The sequence below is a fragment of the Ornithorhynchus anatinus genome, chromosome 3, assembly GCF_004115215.2.
Source record: "Ornithorhynchus anatinus isolate Pmale09 chromosome 3, mOrnAna1.pri.v4, whole genome shotgun sequence".
In the NCBI taxonomy this organism is placed as follows: Eukaryota; Metazoa; Chordata; class Mammalia; order Monotremata; family Ornithorhynchidae; genus Ornithorhynchus; species Ornithorhynchus anatinus.
Genome location: NC_041730.1, coordinates 80,573,655 through 80,581,450, shown reverse-complemented (window position 1 = coordinate 80,581,450; position 7,796 = coordinate 80,573,655). Strand labels below are relative to the sequence as shown.

The 7,796-nt window shown below is 42.4% G+C and overlaps 1 non-coding gene across 1 annotated transcript; it reads right to left on the bottom strand.

Moving 5' to 3' along the window:
- Positions 1 to 4,481: 4,481 nt before the first annotated feature.
- On the bottom strand, positions 4,482 to 4,619 carry LOC114810490. The gene has a single exon (XR_003758189.1). It is a non-coding gene; the product is annotated as a small nucleolar RNA SNORA7 (small nucleolar RNA).
- Positions 4,620 to 7,796: the final 3,177 nt, after the last annotated feature.

The following is a 7,796-nucleotide window of genomic DNA, read 5'->3' as shown; positions in this document are numbered from 1 at the left end:
GTATGCCTTTGGTAGAGTGCTACTGGTGGTTACACTTTTATCTTAGTTGACTGTTTAGCTGGAAGGGAGTTAAGACTGAGTGGTTAACTCCTGCAGCACTGTTACAGACAAGGATGGAATGCCATTCAAAGGGCAACGACACAGCAGTGAATTTTCTGAACATCTTCAACCATTGAGGAATCCCTAAAAAGGCAAGGAAAGTAGGGAAACCTCTCAATGTGGCGCAATTCTCACCAAACCCTTTAAGCAATGAGGAGTCTCACTACTTAAGTGTCTGCAGTTATAGAACACAGGAAATGCACAAGACTACAACGATGTCTCCATAATTACCATCTTCCAAAAGGAAGGAGAAAGCTGACTGTGGAAACTACAATCCATTTGGCTATAATAAATGGTATCCTTACTCAATTTGGCTATAACACAATGGCAGAATGAGGGAACCTTCTTTCTACAACATGACTCTTACTGCAGACAGGGAATGTGTCTCCCAAATGCTTAGTAGAGTGTTCCGCACACAGTATGCACTCAGTAAATATGGTTGATTGATTGATGATGCCATTCTGGGTATAACATGATCCCCAAGTTGGCAAAATTCGATTTTCAATAGGAAGAAGTGGTCGTGTCTCTGCCTCAGCCTTACTCTACTGTTCCATACAGCACTTTGCATTTTTGCTGAAATACAGTAAAATAACAAGGAATAATAATAATGTTGGTATTTGTTAAGCACTTATTATGTGCAGAGCACTGTTCTAAGCGCTGGGGTAGACACAGGCTAATCAGGTTGTCCCACGTGGGGCTCACAGTCTTAATCCCCATTTTACAGGTGAGGTAACTGAGGCACAGAGAAGTTAAGTGACTTGCCCACAGTCACACAGCTGACAAGTGGCAGAGTCAGGATTTGAACCCATGACCTCTGACTCCAAAGCTCGTGCTCTTTCCACTGAGCCATGCTGCTTAGCAATGGAAGAGAGGATTCTTTTAGTAATGATCATAACAGTAACAACATAATTCCCTAAGCCCTCCTTTCCTCTTCTCCCACTCCCATCTCTGTCAACTTAACTTCCTCTGCTCCTCCCTGCCATCACCCCAACTCCCTCCCTTTGCTGTACTCCCCACCCCACAGCACTTATACATAAATAAATATGTATATATTTATTATTCAATTTATGATGTGTTTATATCTATAATTCTATTTATTTATATTGATGCTATGGATGCCTATTTACTTGTTTTGATGTCTGTCTGCCCACTTCTAGACTGTGAACCCATTTTTGGGTAGGGACTGTCTCTACTTGTTACTGAATTGTACTTGCCAAGTGCTTAGTACAGTGCTCTGCACACAGTAAGCGCTCAATTCATTCATCAATAGTATTTATTGAGCACTCTCCCAAGTGCTCAGTACAGTGCTCTGCACATGGTAAGTGCTCAATAAATCTGATTGAATGAATGAATTAATGAAAAAAGGAATTTGTATTGGAAAACGTTAGCTATGATGGTTTCTCCAAACCCTCTACTCCAGTAATTAATTAATTGATCCATCAATTGTGTTTATTGCATGCTATGTGCAGAGCACTATATTAAATAATAGGAAGAGTATATTAGAGTGAGTAGATATGATCGTATATTAGAGTGAGTAGATATAATAATAATAATAATGTTGGTATTTGTTAAGCGCTTACTATGTGCCGAGCACTGTTCTAAGCGCTGGGGTAGACATAGGGGAATCAGGTTGTCCCACGTGGGGCTCACAGTCTTAATCCCCATTTTACAGATGAGGGAACTGAGGCCCAGAGAAGTTAAGTGACTTGCCCACAGTCACACAGCCGACAAGTGGCAGAGCTGGGATTCGAACTCATGAGCCCTGACTCCAAAGCCCGTGCTCTTTCCACTGAGCCACGCTGCTGTAGATATGATCCCTGCCCTCCAGAGCTTACAATATAAAATGCTATTCCTTTACCATAAGGTTCTACAAGAATACAACCCCTGTGTTCTAGGAAAAGTGAAAGGACAGAAATGTCTCATTACAGCATGAGAGATTGATGAGAAGTTCTGGGAATAATTTCTAATACCTCTATATTTACAACTAACACTCCCCTTGCCCCTTCCAAAATTTTAATTTCTAAATTAAGAACCGCATCCTTCATTCTAAGACTGTATTGCTTGTGATTCAGACTTACCATACAGTGTTAAAAATGACCCATAAGTCCTTGAGGAGTCAGACAAGTTTCACAGGCTGGAGGTTGGACAAACTACAACCTTATGAGTTAATCAATCAGCCATTTATTGAGCCCTTACTGTGTGCAGAGCACTGTACTAAGTGCTTGGGACAGTACATTATAACAGAATTGGTAGACATGTTCCCTGCCCCCAAAGAGATTACAGTGTAGAGGGAGAATCTTTAGTTTGATCTGAAGCTAAATAACATGATGTCTACACACTCTCTTTAAAAGTTTCCCAAAGACTTCCTCTCATGCCTTGATTTTTTACTTCCTTATGAACTATCATTACCTCCTTGGTCGGCAAGCTTGACTAAGTAACAAAATTATATGACAATGCTCATCTCTATGTGGCAGTATAGATTTTGGGTTGTTTGTATGGCTTCCCTGGTGCAGGTTGATATATTGCTTATTTCCATTCAATTTATTACCATGAAGCCTGGCTGGTTCAGTGAAGCATCCATGCCTACTTTTGTTTTTTTAAGGTATTTGGGAAGCGCTTACTATGTGCCAGGCACTGTAGTAAGAGCTGGAGTAGATGCAAGCTAATCAGGTTGGACACAGTCCGTATCCCACACGGGATACAATCTTAATCCTCATTTTACAGGTGAGGGAACTCAGGCACAGAGAAGTGAAGTGACTTGCCTAAGGTCATGCAGCAAACAAGCGACAGCACCGGGATTAGAACCCACATCCTTCTGAATCACAGGCCTGTGCTCTAGCTACATGGTCATGCTTCTTCAAGGCTAATTGAGTGTTTACCAGTACGCGCAGACGTGGATTTAGAACCTGTGTCTCCTGACTCCTATATTCTTTTTATTAGTCCATGCAAACCCTGGTCCATTTTCAAGAAGTCGAGATAAAATGCTAGAGACAAAAAGTTGACTCTATATCTATAAACCATATATTGTATCTATGAATTATATGTTATATCTATATATTACATATTATAAATAATTTATGTTAATATATGTCCAGACGGGAAGTTTTTCTGTGGGCAAAGGATGTGTCTACCTACTCTCTTGTAGTGTACTCACCCAAAAGCTTAGTTCAGTGGTATGTACACAATAAAGGCTCAATCAATATGACTGATTGCAAACAGCAAACATGGCCTTATTTGAAGACCACAAGAGCATCCCACACCCTACATTGATCTTTTCAGGCACATTTGACTTCATCGGTAGACTTCACCCTCCGTGATGTCATCTTCACATTTAAGGACAATCAGCTCTCCCCCCTGCATATTCAAATGGGGCACATGTAAGCAGCAAGAGTGTTTAAGTGTTCATTCATTCGATTGTATTTATTGGGCACTTACTGTATGCAGAGTCCTACAGTAAACACTTGGGAGAGTACGGTATAACAATAAACACATTTCCTGCCTACAATGAATTTATAGTCTAGAGAAGAACATCTACTTTAAAGATCTTGTGATGACTATCTAAATCATATATACATACGTATATATATAAACACATTTAAATGTAGTGGCCCTTCATGCTCAAAAAAGCACCACTGACAATAAAATTCACCTGTGAGTATGTGTGTGACTGTGCACAGTGGATACACAACGTGGCACTGTGAGACTCACAATCCCAGTCACTCTGTGCACCCAAAAAGCCTGCCCTTTGTTGTGCTATCATGCTTGAGGTTTTCAGCTGGGATTCAACACTCTTTGAGCTGTCGTTTTCCAAAGTGATGCATAGTCTCACCCGTTGTGCTATTACAGTGGATGGTTGGGTGACAAGAGCAGCAGTCTGGTTGCAACAGTCAGGAGAAGGATGGGTTGTTTCCTTGGGCCAAGGTACTGGGAATGTTAAGAGGTTAAGAGACTGATTTGAAAACAGCAACAGGTATTTCAGGTGGAGAACTTGACGGCTTGACCTTGGACGAGTCATTTAACTTCTCTGTGACTCGGTTTCCTCATTTGGAAAACCAGGATTCAATATCAGCACTCTCTGATACTGAGCCCCATGTGGGACAGAGACTGTGTCTGATTGTATCTACCTCAGGGACTAGTACAGTGCTTGACACTTTTTTTTTTGTCTTATGCCGTCGAGTCTTCTCCGACCCATAGTGACGTCACGGACGCATCTCTCCCAGAACGCCCCGCCTCCATCAGCAATCGCTGTGGTAGGGTATCCATAGAGTTTTCTTGGTAAAAATACGGAAATGGTTTACCCCTGCCTCCTTCCACGCAGTAAACCTGACTCTCCACCCTCGACCCTCTCCCATGCCGCTGTGGCCCAGCACAGGTGAGTTTTGACTAGTAGCAGATGACCTTCCACTCACTAGCCACTGCCCAAGCTCGGAATGGAATGGACAGGCCTCTGCTTGACTCTGCCTCCCATAGTCAAGACTGGTAGACTACTGGAAACTCTCCAGGTGTGACCCTGAGAGAGGGCTTATCACAAAGTAGATGCTTAGCCAATGCCACGACTGTTGTTACTTACCACTCCACAATGTAGAAGGGAATAAAGCCATTCAGAAATCTGATAACCTCAACCAAACTCATGGATAGGCTCTCACTGTCAACAGTGTCATCTTTAAGTGTGAAGAACAGATGCATACACACACACATCCCCATCATGGAGGGGTCAGAGGATAGTGAAGCTAATCTGCATGCTGCACCCCTGAGATAGGTAACCCACTTACTCCTTGGCCAGATGGAGCTGGGAAATTGCAGAGAGAAATGGTGACTATGGACTGAGAACATCTTTCCTCGTCCAGCCTGCAATAGGAACCAGGCTAGCTGGGGTGACTGGTAGGGACGGAACTCGGCTCAAAAAGATTCAGCCCCAGCTCTGCCACTAAACTGTCCTTGAATTTGGTTTTTAGTCCAGTTTTGGAATAATAATGATAATAATAATTGTCATTTTTATGGTATTGGTTAAACACTTACTATGTGCCAGGCACTGTATTAAATGCTGGGGTGGATATTAGCAAATCGGGTGGGACACAGTCCCTGTCCAACGTGGGGCCCACAGTCTCAATCCCCATTTGACAGACGAGGTAAATGAGGCACAGAGAAGTGAAGTGACTTATCCAAGGTCACACAGCAGACAAGTGGCAGAGCTGGGATTAGAACCTGTGACCTTCTGACTCCCAGGACCATGGTCGATCTACTACGCAAAGGAGAGTCCCGTTCTACCACTGAAAGGCTTCTGGAAAACCCTTCATTGTTCTTTTGATGGGGTTTTGCACAAAGTAAGCACAATTAGGTAGAAACTACTGAGCTAAAATAACTAGAATGAGAAGTCTTGCGAGCCCTTCACCAAATAATAATAATAATGTTGGTATTTGTTAAGCGCTTACTATGTGCCGAGCACTGTTCTAAGCACTGGGGTAGACACAGGGGAATCAGGATGTCCCACGTGGGGCTCACAGTCTTAATCCCCATTTTACAGATGAGGTAACTGAGGCACAGAGAAGTTAAGTGACTTGCCCACAGTCACACAGCTGACAAGTGGCAGAGCTGGGATTCAAACTCATGACCTCTGACTCCAAAGCCCGTGCTCTTTCCACTGAGCCTTGCTGCTTCTCTGAAATGAAGCATTGGAAAAGAATAAGGGAGTTGTGAAGTCTGGCCAGTCTCCAAAAGGGAATGCTCCTGAGTACTTTGGAGAACTATGAAATTCTGATTGTCCAAGGCTGCTCAAAAATGATATTTTAATTGGAGATGCAATTGAAAAGAAGACTAGTAAGTAAATTCAAATAGAGATTACAACCACAAACTAAGAAAACTCCCAAAGTGATCATCAGTCCCCATTTCCCTGGTCTACCTTACCCTCAGGTTAATTAGGGGATATGGACTTCTCACCTATTTGGAGCCAGCTTTACAGATGTAGATGAAATCCTCCACACTCCACTAATGCCGGGAAAGAGAGAAAGAGATTTTTCTTCACCCCTAGCCAGAGAACTCCAGGGGCTTGGCTCTGCCCATGTAGGGCAAAAAACAATCATAAATCAGTCGCTTGGCTTCCTTGAGAAACGCAGTTTTCCTTTCCTTCTCTGCAATTCCTTTGCCAACCTTCAACAGGACTGACCTCTGGATGTTTTGAACACTCCTTGCTCTCAGCAAAACTGACCGTAATTCAGCAGTTTTACAAGAAATAGAGAAAGCCCTTAACTAGGTAATCCACAAAGTGCTCACAGTGGGCACCGAAACCAGTGCTCTGCATGTGGCAGACAACCAATACAGTGCTCTGCACAATGGTGATGCCCAGTATAGCATTCTGTAACCAATAAGTCTAGCTCCAGAAATACCGCTCAGTGAATAAATGCAGAAGATGCAGAAGATCCAGAAGAAGCAGCGATACGCTCCGTCTCTTACTCCTCCTTTGTTCCTCATTCTCCCTCTTCTCTTTCCTTCCTTCTGTCTTTTTTTTCCCTTTTCCCCTTTTTTCTCCTTCTCTAATTCACCTCTTTCTTCTGTCTCCCTTTTCCTTTCTCCCCTGTTCTCTGACCCCTCTCTGCTCCCACTGGCCCTGCCCCCTTCCACCTCACCTCCATCCCAAGGTGGATTTATGATCCCCCTGTCTTGGACAGCAGGCCTGAGTAAGGGCAGATTTACATTCCAACGGGGAGATGGAAAGCCCCAGCCTGTCACTGGAAATGACACTCTGCTATCTTTTCCTTATTTTCAGTACAATGATATTGCCACTGTGGCTATATCAGAAAATATTTCAATGAAACTTCAGAATGCTCATCCTCCTTCCATAATTCTGAAGAAAGGTGCAGAGTAGGACCTGTAGAGTAGTAGGTGAGAAGAAGAACGGCCTAGTGTAAAGAGCAGAGGCCTGAGAGTCAGAAGGACCTGGGTTCTAATTTCAGCTCTGCCACTCATGTGCTTTGTGACCTTGGGCAAGTCGCTTAACTTCTCTATGCCTCAGTTACCTCATCTATAAAATGGGGATTAAGGCTGTGATGCCCCATGTGGGATATGGAGTATGTCCAATCTGTTTAGCTTGTTCCTACCCCAACACATAGTAGTGTGCCATGCACATAGTAAGCACTTAGCAAATTTAATTTAAAAAAAAGACTACGAGGTGGGTATTGGTGGGGCGTGGGGATGGGGGCAAAATCAGATTGATAAGAGGCTAAGGCAAACTTTGAAGAGATGGAAAATTATATGAAATTCTTTGCAGACTTATAGGATCTTAGATTTAAGGGAACCAAATACCCCTAAATCACATTTATTTCCCCAATTAAATACTAGAAAACTGGCACCCAGAATTTGTCAATTACCTAATGTTACATCTAGGAATGATGTATTTACTCACTATGAATGACTACCATTGGACTACATGCTGTACAGATGTTAACAAAATCCATGGTCTCAGCCCAAATAGCTTAAGTAATAATGATCAAAATCTGATTAAGATTCTCAAATGATATATTTTTATACTTTTAAAAAGATAAAGCTGAAATGATTGTTCTTGAAAGCTGTAAGTGCTTAGAAGTTTGGAAAAAATAAATCAGATTTCCTTGAAATAAATCGGTGTACATATTAAAGATATATGAACCTGATAAAATTCCTCAGATGCTTCTAGGCTTTTTAAATGAAAACAAAACAGCCCT